Source organism: Amphibalanus amphitrite, unplaced genomic scaffold (assembly GCF_019059575.1).
Source record: "Amphibalanus amphitrite isolate SeventyFive unplaced genomic scaffold, NRLGWU_Aamphi_draft 000155F_arrow, whole genome shotgun sequence".
NCBI lineage: Eukaryota > Metazoa > Arthropoda > Thecostraca > Balanomorpha > Balanidae > Amphibalanus > Amphibalanus amphitrite.
The window spans coordinates 685,256-696,841 of NW_024881650.1; the positions used below are offsets into that span (position 1 = coordinate 685,256).

At 46.4% G+C, this 11,586-nt stretch overlaps 2 long non-coding RNA genes across 2 annotated transcripts; both read right to left on the bottom strand.

Moving 5' to 3' along the window:
- Nucleotides 1–524: 524 nt before the first annotated feature.
- Nucleotides 525–3,443, bottom strand: LOC122383112. The gene is made up of 3 exons (XR_006256781.1): nt 3,155–3,443; nt 1,736–1,849; nt 525–998 (listed from the first exon to the last, which is right to left on the bottom strand). It is a non-coding gene; the product is annotated as an uncharacterized LOC122383112 (long non-coding RNA).
- A 3,046-nt stretch (nt 3,444–6,489) lies between these two features.
- Nucleotides 6,490–9,220, bottom strand: LOC122383113. Its single transcript, XR_006256782.1, has 3 exons — nt 8,951–9,220; nt 7,532–7,645; nt 6,490–6,794 (listed from the first exon to the last, which is right to left on the bottom strand). It is a non-coding gene; the product is annotated as an uncharacterized LOC122383113 (long non-coding RNA).
- Between the last annotated feature and the right edge of the window lie 2,366 nt (nt 9,221–11,586).

Genomic DNA, 11,586 nt, shown 5'->3' on the forward strand with positions numbered 1-11,586 from the left:
AAGATAATTCGGTGTAAACGTCGACAACTGCAGTGAGTTGTGTGCAGTCCCGGTGTTCCGCTACAACATTATTGCACCCCTCGTTTTCGCCATCATCGACGCCGTGCACTTCCGAAACATGGATGCTCCGGGACAGTTTGAAACAAGTAGATGTCCTACACGGACGCTTTGCACATCCAGTGTCTGTACATATTTCCATATTTCAAACAAATCGAGCAGAAAATATCATAACGAAACAGCGGCGTACAGCGTACAGCGTGCAGCGGGGATATCTGAACAATGCACCATACATGACGAAGAGCCAGCAGACCCTGGTGCAGCTCAAGACGGCGGTCGTTGATACCACTCTTGTGCCTGCGCCCAATGCGCGCCAACGTTGGCGGGGGGGGGGGGGGGGGGGAGCAGTGAGTCATTCAATACGTTGACCTACTTTGAACATGTCCCATAGCGGCCTGACAGTAGCAAATGTGTGTTGGCTAGCTGCGCAACTGAGTAAATTTTCACACAATTTTACTTCCTTTGATTTGCAAATCCTTTTATCTGGTAAACATGCTTGAAAGTAGAATGATAATGAAGTGATTCAGTTTTTGGAAACGTTTCAGAACAAAACATATTAAAACAATGTCTCATACGTACTATCAGAATAACAACAAAGACCGCCGGCCATCGGTCATGAACACCGTTCACCTGTCACTATCACTGCCAGTGGAAACGCACACACACACGCGCGCACACGGACACACACGTCAGCCGCAGTCAGTTACAGGTAAGCTCCCAGAGGCCTCTCCGACGGCGGCCGGCCGGCTCCCAGAGGCTGCTCCGACAGCGGCTGGCCGTGGCTCCCAGGGACTGCTCCGACGGCGCGGCGGCTGTCGCTACCAGGGGCTGCTCCGACGGCGCCTGGCGCGCCGCTCGCAGATCCTCCTTGGAGTTCTAGCGCGCTGATGGTGGCTGTGTGATCCGCTTTCCCTTTCTGAGCTTGGTGTAGCACAGGCGACCTGCAACCACATCACAAAAACTGAGTTTGTGAATTTGAATCAACTTTGAACTGAACCACAACTATTATGTTTTTTTTATGAAGATTTACCAAACCAACAATTTCAACTTCCACACTGCGCTGACAGGTATACACATAATACACAAATAAAGGCTAAAACCGTTTTTCCACTTCTTCCACTTGTCATCAATACATTTTGCCCAACATATGAGTGTGCAACAAGAAATACATATGACTAGCCTGCTGCATCGCTTTGGTGGCTTCGTGCAAAATGTAAACCTAAAAATTTCGCTCTTTCTGATTTATGGTACATCACTTTTATGCCAATTTATTAACTTTTTGGAAGGTGGGATTGTCCCTTTAACACAGGCAAGCCCTTGCCGAGCCCGGCATATGCCCGGCCTCCTCGAGCTTAGGCCCGGCAAAAGTCCGGCGGGTCCGAATTTAAGCCCGACACCGGGGCCCTGTTTCACCGGTGATAGCAGCACGATGCTTTTACACGTGTCAAATTGGGTTTCCATGGAGACATGAACAGGCCCATTGCTCCAACACTACCACAAGTGTGACGTCAGTAGTCAGCTCGCGCAATTTGATAACAGCGTGGTAGCAGCGTCCCGTGAAACACCGCCCGGGCCCGTAGGCTCAAGACTTGCATCATTACTATGCATATACTGGTATGGTAAGCAACCTGGCATATGAGTTGGACTCAAACAATGAAGTTAAGTGGCTAGTGCTTACCGGAAATGAGCAATCTGGTACCCGTTGTACTGGAAGAGTGTTGGGATGCAGCTGCCCTCCTCAAAATGACAGGAACAGAGCTGGGAAGTGCTCCTGGGAACTGCATCTGCACGTCTGTAAATGACAGATGCAACAAATGTAACAACTGGCATACTGTTCTTGCACGTGGACTTTTACATACAAAATGCCTTGTGTTTAGAGGTAAGATATTGACTCAGACAGCACAGCCACAGCTTCTAAACAAGATGGTATCACTGACACTGTATCATGTTATTTTGGCTCCAGAATCCAGAATCAGAAGGTTGACATCCTCACCTAGCAATCAAAATGTAGCTAATTGGCTTTATATCAATGTGAGGTGCTAAGAGTGAACAATTATGATTATTTACAATGCTTCAGAACATGGTCAAACCTTAACTAACCCAACCTACAGTGGTTCGCTAGCAACATTCGTAGCACGTCTTTTTTGTACATAGTAACTGGAATATATGCTAGGTAAGAGTACCTACATCTTTTCTTTTCTTTTTGTTAAAGAGGTATGCATTTGGCCTGTAGCCTATAACACACCTCTTCAACCAAAAATATTTTCCTTACCCATTCCAACACATCCCTTAGAGCTGCCTGCGGCATTACACTCAACGGAATACCAGGTCAAAGCATTACCTGCATTAGGTAACTTGTGATAAATATGATAAGCTTTTAATGGATTTCATGTTCTCTTTCCTGTAATTAGTTTTATGCAATGGATTTGATTTGTTATGCTAATTATGATCAGCACAAAAATAAAACCTTTATAAACAATATTTTCTGTATTTTAATAAAAGAACTATATTTGGTAGTAGTAAAGCAGGCGTCACACTTCTTTTTGCAACCAAGGAGAGGTGCTGTAGGTTAGGTTGTAGGTTCTAAGTTGTACAAAAAGTTTTAACAACAAAAAGCAACAAAAGCAACAAAAAGTTGTACCTAGGTTGTAGAGTTTAGGTTGTAGTTATGGCTAGGTCAGGTTTAGTTAGGTTTGTTTTGGCTTGGTTCAATTAGAAAGCATCTCTGGGTATAGCACCTCTCCTTCATTGCAAAAAGTAGTGTGACGCCTGCTTTACAACTAACCAATATTCTATAGAAAATATTGTTTGACGCGGAAGCTTGCATTGATTAATCATGTTGTAAAATTCAAACCCATTGGCTGTTAGCAGCATGCTGATTAGCTGACGATGACATGGCTGCATTCCTCAGCAAAGCACATATTCCTCAAGAAGGCACTTTTCAGGACGAGAAATGGAATCTTTGCCTATGGTGATCATTGGGCTGTAAAAGCTCCTGGTTTGTGCTCGTCATTACATAACATTTATTACATTTATCATTACTACATAATGTATTGCATTCATCATTACAGCTAACAAGGACACATCTGGATCTTACCTGACAGCCCTCACCTAAGCGACCCTCATCTTCTCCTCTCCATCTCTTGGAAACCTAAATGTACATCTTGCAGCGCTGTTGTGGTGGCTGCACCCAGATGCAAAACACCCTGGCATGCTGCTTGCTAACACAAAACTGAATCAGAGTAAGAGCTCTGCAATCTGCAATAAAATATTATGGCAGGTCACAGCAAAATACAAGAGAAAAGATTGCAAATCTGATACAAGCTTAAAATTGTATAAGATTTGGAGCAGGCAGTTTGTTGACGCCATCAAATGTATCAACCGCGCAGTATTTGTCATCAAATTTTGGTGCCGAGTCAAGGTCAAATGTCACGTGACATTTGGCCGACAGTTGGGCCAAGGCACAGTGTATATAAATACAGTGTCGGCAAATGAGCCTGGTCACGTGACTGGCGGACTCGCTGTTTTTCGAGGGATCCGCACGTGCGGTTGTGGCGGGGGCACCTCCCGGTAACTGTGGTGCCGACTCGCTCTCGGCCCCCATAGGGATACAATGGGACCTACTTTTTGATTAGCTCTCCTGACTAAACTAGGACGGATTTTTCAAAGATACAACTAGTACCACATGCAGTCGTGTGTAAGCTTTCTAACGGTACCAAAAATATATTTTTATCGGCAAAATTGAAAAAGTACAGGCCCATTTTAGGTTCGATTCGCGCTTATGACGGAAGAGAAGCCACCACTAATTATAAATACAACGAACAAGTGTTGGAAACCGGAGTATAAATGCAGTTTTGAATTACATTAAAGCCATTTTCAGTCACTGCAACCGATGAGTGGAAGTGATCGGTGTATTAGGTCACCCGTTACCGTTAGGTATTACTTTTTAACTCTCGCACGACCAGGCCATTTCTCATAACACGAACGACCAGGGGGGGGGGGTTGTTACGACCAGCCCCCCTGGCGTTTCGAAACGGAAGGTCGTAGAGCTTAGCGGAAAAAACCAACGGATTGCTCTCAACGAGATCTCGCGATTGGTGGTATATTTTTTTGGTCCTAGGTCAACATTTGACCTACTTTTGACCGGTCAAAGGTCAAATTTTCGGAAAAATAGACTTTTTCAACTTTCGGCGGCGATTGCGGCAAAACGGTGGGAGATATCGACTTGAAACCTTCACTATCGTGTTCCTTGATCAATTTTCTATCGTTTGGTATGTATTTCGTTTCCCTAGCTCTAAAAATGGCGCGTTGGGAGCGCCGGAAGTCGGCAAGGTCACAGTCGGCGGCAGAAATTCGAAAAATCAAAATTTAAATTTTTGAAATCTGATTGAATATTTTGATTTGGGAGGTCCATTTGCTCCCTATAGAAGCTAATATTGCTGCATATTCCCATTAAGGTGACAAGAATTAGCAAAATAGTGGTTCGGGCGCTTTTCAAAAATAGTACCGGACGCTGTTCCTCTTGTGACGTCATAGCTCCGTGACCTGACCTGACCCGGTCAAATTTCTTATACCATATGATAGCCAATACTTGCCCGAACATGCATGGGAAGTTTCATCACGATCCATCAACCGATGTCCGTACCACCGGCAGGAAACCTCGGGCGTTGGCACTCAGTTTGTGAAAATCCGGCCGGAGGCTGTACCTCATATGACGTCATGACTCCGTGACCTGACATGACCCGATCAATTTTTTTCGGCAAAAGATGCGCAAAGGTTGCCCCAGAGGGTATTGAAAATTTCAGCCCGCTACGACAAGCCGTTTAGCGTGCACTTCGAAAAAAACCTCAGGGGGGGGTTGATACCCCCCCCCCCTAGGCGTTCTAGGGTTAACTACCTACCAACAACACCCATAGGTATTGTTCTGATCTATTCCAGACAACAAACTAAGGTTTTGTGTTGAACTGTGCCAGAAAGAGCAGTTAGGTCAAATATGGATACGAAGGTAAATAGGACTATACGAGCATCCATGTTGATACGTTTATACTGGAGCTAGTAGTTGATAGGTGTTCCGTTCTATTGATGCGGGCAAACAACGAATCGGGGTTGTCATGGGCGAATCTATAGGTATAATTGTGTCTTGTATGAAACATGCACGGTATCTGCAAATACTAGAATGCTGCTGCTAAGCTGAAAGAAGGCTCAGCCGGACTTTTATACTATGAACCGGCCATGTTAAGTTTATGCCGGGCTCGAGGGTGCAGTGTTCGTCACGGGCCAGCCAACCCACAGAGCACAGCCCAGCCCAAGCGGGGCCCATGGGCGCCGAACCCAGCACAGCTCAGGCCCATTGAATTTCACACGCTTTTGAGGCTTTTATGGCGGTCGCCGGAATAGGCAAATGGTAGATCAACTCTTCAAAAATTGTTTCAATATCTACTTCGCTGGGAGGCAATGAGCTTTGATTGTCAAAAAATGCAAAACTTTACATTTGTTACAGGCACAACATCCGAAATGCAACATGTGCTTATAGTTGTACGCCCGTCCTTAATGGTTGTCATGAAAGTTGGGGGAGGGGGGAGGCGGCCGCACGTTGAGGGGTCACAGTCCGGTATTTTGACGCCCCCCCCCTTTACCGCCTGAACGGGAACCTTCACTCCATCCCGTCCCGTCCTCTGTATTAACCGCCTTTAAGCCCGCCCGATGACCCTGCCGTTTTCAAAGCCAACCTGAGCTGAGCAAGATAATTCGGTGTAAACGTCGACAACTGCAGTGAGTTGTGTGCAGTCCCGGTGTTCCGCTACAACATTATTGCACCCCTCGTTTTCGCCATCATCGACGCCGTGCACTTCCGAAACATGGATGCTCCGGGACAGTTTGAAACAAGTAGATGTCCTACACGGACGCTTTGCACATCCAGTGTCTGTACATATTTCCATATTTCAAACAAATCGAGCAGAAAATATCATAACGAAACAGCGGCGTACAGCGTACAGCGTGCAGCGGGGATATCTGAACAATGCACCATACATGACGAAGAGCCAGCAGACCCTGGTGCAGCTCAAGACGGCGGTCGTTGATACCACTCTTGTGCCTGCGCCCAATGCGCGCCAACGTTGGCGGGGGGGGGGGGGGGGGGAGCAGTGAGTCATTCAATACGTTGACCTACTTTGAACATGTCCCATAGCGGCCTGACAGTAGCAAATGTGTGTTGGCTAGCTGCGCAACTGAGTAAATTTTCACACAATTTTACTTCCTTTGATTTGCAAATCCTTTTATCTGGTAAACATGCTTGAAAGTAGAATGATAATGAAGTGATTCAGTTTTTGGAAACGTTTCAGAACAAAACATATTAAAACAATGTCTCATACGTACTATCAGAATAACAACAAAGACCGCCGGCCATCGGTCATGAACACCGTTCACCTGTCACTATCACTGCCAGTGGAAACGCACACACACACGCGCGCACACGGACACACACGTCAGCCGCAGTCAGTTACAGGTAAGCTCCCAGAGGCCTCTCCGACGGCGGCCGGCCGGCTCCCAGAGGCTGCTCCGACAGCGGCTGGCCGTGGCTCCCAGGGACTGCTCCGACGGCGCGGCGGCTGTCGCTACCAGGGGCTGCTCCGACGGCGCCTGGCGCGCCGCTCGCAGATCCTCCTTGGAGTTCTAGCGCGCTGATGGTGGCTGTGTGATCCGCTTTCCCTTTCTGAGCTTGGTGTAGCACAGGCGACCTGCAACCACATCACAAAAACTGAGTTTGTGAATTTGAATCAACTTTGAACTGAACCACAACTATTATGTTTTTTTTATGAAGATTTACCAAACCAACAATTTCAACTTCCACACTGCGCTGACAGGTATACACATAATACACAAATAAAGGCTAAAACCGTTTTTCCACTTCTTCCACTTGTCATCAATACATTTTGCCCAACATATGAGTGTGCAACAAGAAATACATATGACTAGCCTGCTGCATCGCTTTGGTGGCTTCGTGCAAAATGTAAACCTAAAAATTTCGCTCTTTCTGATTTATGGTACATCACTTTTATGCCAATTTATTAACTTTTTGGAAGGTGGGATTGTCCCTTTAACACAGGCAAGCCCTTGCCGAGCCCGGCATATGCCCGGCCTCCTCGAGCTTAGGCCCGGCAAAAGTCCGGCGGGTCCGAATTTAAGCCCGACACCGGGGCCCTGTTTCACCGGTGATAGCAGCACGATGCTTTTACACGTGTCAAATTGGGTTTCCATGGAGACATGAACAGGCCCATTGCTCCAACACTACCACAAGTGTGACGTCAGTAGTCAGCTCGCGCAATTTGATAACAGCGTGGTAGCAGCGTCCCGTGAAACACCGCCCGGGCCCGTAGGCTCAAGACTTGCATCATTACTATGCATATACTGGTATGGTAAGCAACCTGGCATATGAGTTGGACTCAAACAATGAAGTTAAGTGGCTAGTGCTTACCGGAAATGAGCAATCTGGTACCCGTTGTACTGGAAGAGTGTTGGGATGCAGCTGCCCTCCTCAAAATGACAGGAACAGAGCTGGGAAGTGCTCCTGGGAACTGCATCTGCACGTCTGTAAATGACAGATGCAACAAATGTAACAACTGGCATACTGTTCTTGCACGTGGACTTTTACATACAAAATGCCTTGTGTTTAGAGGTAAGATATTGACTCAGACAGCACAGCCACAGCTTCTAAACAAGATGGTATCACTGACACTGTATCATGTTATTTTGGCTCCAGAATCCAGAATCAGAAGGTTGACATCCTCACCTAGCAATCAAAATGTAGCTAATTGGCTTTATATCAATGTGAGGTGCTAAGAGTGAACAATTATGATTATTTACAATGCTTCAGAACATGGTCAAACCTTAACTAACCCAACCTACAGTGGTTCGCTAGCAACATTCGTAGCACGTCTTTTTTGTACATAGTAACTGGAATATATGCTAGGTAAGAGTACCTACATCTTTTCTTTTCTTTTTGTTAAAGAGGTATGCATTTGGCCTGTAGCCTATAACACACCTCTTCAACCAAAAATATTTTCCTTACCCATTCCAACACATCCCTTAGAGCTGCCTGCGGCATTACACTCAACGGAATACCAGGTCAAAGCATTACCTGCATTAGGTAACTTGTGATAAATATGATAAGCTTTTAATGGATTTCATGTTCTCTTTCCTGTAATTAGTTTTATGCAATGGATTTGATTTGTTATGCTAATTATGATCAGCACAAAAATAAAACCTTTATAAACAATATTTTCTGTATTTTAATAAAAGAACTATATTTGGTAGTAGTAAAGCAGGCGTCACACTTCTTTTTGCAACCAAGGAGAGGTGCTGTAGGTTAGGTTGTAGGTTCTAAGTTGTACAAAAAGTTTTAACAACAAAAAGCAACAAAAGCAACAAAAAGTTGTACCTAGGTTGTAGAGTTTAGGTTGTAGTTATGGCTAGGTCAGGTTTAGTTAGGTTTGTTTTGGCTTGGTTCAATTAGAAAGCATCTCTGGGTATAGCACCTCTCCTTCATTGCAAAAAGTAGTGTGACGCCTGCTTTACAACTAACCAATATTCTATAGAAAATATTGTTTGACGCGGAAGCTTGCATTGATTAATCATGTTGTAAAATTCAAACCCATTGGCTGTTAGCAGCATGCTGATTAGCTGACGATGACATGGCTGCATTCCTCAGCAAAGCACATATTCCTCAAGAAGGCACTTTTCAGGACGAGAAATGGAATCTTTGCCTATGGTGATCATTGGGCTGTAAAAGCTCCTGGTTTGTGCTCGTCATTACATAACATTTATTACATTTATCATTACTACATAATGTATTGCATTCATCATTACAGCTAACAAGGACACATCTGGATCTTACCTGACAGCCCTCACCTAAGCGACCCTCATCTTCTCCTCTCCATCTCTTGGAAACCTAAATGTACATCTTGCAGCGCTGTTGTGGTGGCTGCACCCAGATGCAAAACACCCTGGCATGCTGCTTGCTAACACAAAACTGAATCAGAGTAAGAGCTCTGCAATCTGCAATAAAATATTATGGCAGGTCACAGCAAATACAAGAGAAAAGATTGCAAATCTGATACAAGCTTAAAATTGTATAAGATTTGGAGCAGGCAGTTTGTTGACGCCATCAAATGTATCAACCGCGCAGTATTTGTCATCAAATTTTGGTGCCGAGTCAAGGTCAAATGATGTAACGGAAGTTAGCAGGGATTCAGCAGGGGTTCAGCAGGGATTCAGCAGGGATCGACGGCCCCTACGATTTCGCTGAATTTTGGTGGAGAGGTGCAGAATGGTGTCCTCTATCGAAAATCCTAGTGCCAAAACGCGGGGAATCCATCAGGGGGGCCACAAATCCCAAAAAACAGTATGCCCTCAGGGCACAATCGACGAACTTTGAAAACCCTACTTCTAGCCGTCAAAACAGCTAAAAATGCACGTCATTCGAAAGAGGACAAAATTTTACGTGCAACGGTACCAAATTTAGGGGGCTAGCGCCCCCCTGAACCGAAAAAAAACAGCTTCAAATATATGGGCCCGTGAGTATGCCCTCGGGGCATAAATAAACGTTTTTAACAATTTCAGGCCTATAACATCGACAAAATCCAGCAATATGCACATCATTGGAAAGAGCGCAATTTCCCAAACAAAAAACCTAAGTAACATTTTTCGATGGGGCCCACCTGGGGCCCACGGGACCCAATTGAAATTTGGGGCCCAATGGGGCGGCCCCTACGATTTTCTTCAAAATTTGCACAGACACTCTCCTGGGCCCCCTCTTCAATCTGGCTGAAGAAACCTACCGGGGAATCCAAAGGAAGGGGCCCAAAGAGGGCCCCAAAGAGGCCCTTTCTAAGTATTGCCCCTAATTTCGCGACCAACCCCGGCAATACGCACATCATTGGAAAGAGCGTAATTTCCCAAACAAAAAACCTAAGTAACATTTTTCGATGGGGCCCACCTGGGGCCCACGGGACCCAATTGAAATTTGGGGCCCAATGGGGCGGCCCCTACGATTTCCTTCAAAATTTGCACAGACACTCTCCTGGGCCCCCTCTTCAATCTGGCTGAAGAAACCTACCGGGGAATCCAAAGGAAGGGGCCCAAAGAGGGCCCCAAAGAGGCCCTTTCTAAGTATTGCCCCTAATTTCGCGACCAACCCCGGCAATATGCACATCATTGGAAAGAGCGTAATTTCCCAAACAAAAAACCCAAGTAACATTTTTCGATGGGGCCCACCTGGGGCCCACGGGACCCAATTGAAATTTGGGGCCCAATGGGGCGGCCCCTACGATTTTCTTCAAAATTTGCACAGACACTCTCCTGGGCCCCCTCTTCAATCTGGCTGAAGAAACCCACCGGGGAATCCAAAGGAAGGGGCCCAAAGAGGGCCCCAAAGAGGCCCTTTCTAAGTATTGCCCCTAATTTCGCGACCAACCCCGGCAATACGCACATCATTGGAAAGAGCGTAATTTCCCAAACAAAAAACCCAAGTAACATTTTTCGATGGGGCCCACCTGGGGCCCACGGGATCCAATTGAAATTTGGGGCCCAATGGGGCGGCCCCTACGATTTTCTTCAAAATTTGCACAGACACTCTCCTGGGCCCCCTCTTCAATCTGGCTGAAGAAACCTACCGGGGAATCCAAAGGAAGGGGCCCAAAAAGGGCCCCAAAGAGGCCCTTTCTAAGTATTGCTCCTAATTTCGCGACCAACCCCGGCAATATGCACATCATTGGAAAGAGCGCAATTTCCCAAACAAAAAACCTAAGTAACATTTTTCGATGGGGCCCACCTGGGGCCCACGGGACCCAATTGAAATTTGGGGCCCAATGGGGCGGCCCCTACGATTTTCTTCAAAATTTGCACAGACACTCTCTTGGGCCCCCTCTTCAATCTGGCTGAAGAAACCTACCGGGGAATCCAAAGGAAGGGGCCCAAAGAGGGCCCCAAAGAGGCCCTTTCTAAGTATTGCCCCTAATTTCGCGACCAACCCCGGCAATACGCACATCATTGGAAAGAGCGTAATTTCCCAAACAAAAAACCTAAGTAACATTTTTCGATGGGGCCCACCTGGGGCCCACGGGACCCAATTGAAATTTGGGGCCCAATGGGGCGGCCCCTACGATTTCCTTCAAAATTTGCACAGACACTCTCCTGGGCCCCCTCTTCAATCTGGCTGAAGAAACCTACCGGGGAATCCAAAGGAAGGGGCCCAAAGAGGGCCCCAAAGAGGCCCTTTCTAAGTATTGCCCCTAATTTCGCGACCAACCCCGGCAATATGCACATCATTGGAAAGAGCGTAATTTCCCAAACAAAAAACCCAAGTAACATTTTTCGATGGGGCCCACCTGGGGCCCACGGGACCCAATTGAAATTTGGGGCCCAATGGGGCGGCCCCTACGATTTTCTTCAAAATTTGCACAGACACTCTCCTGGGCCCCCTCTTCAATCTGGCTGAAGAAACCCACCGGGGAATCCAAAGGAAGGGGCCCA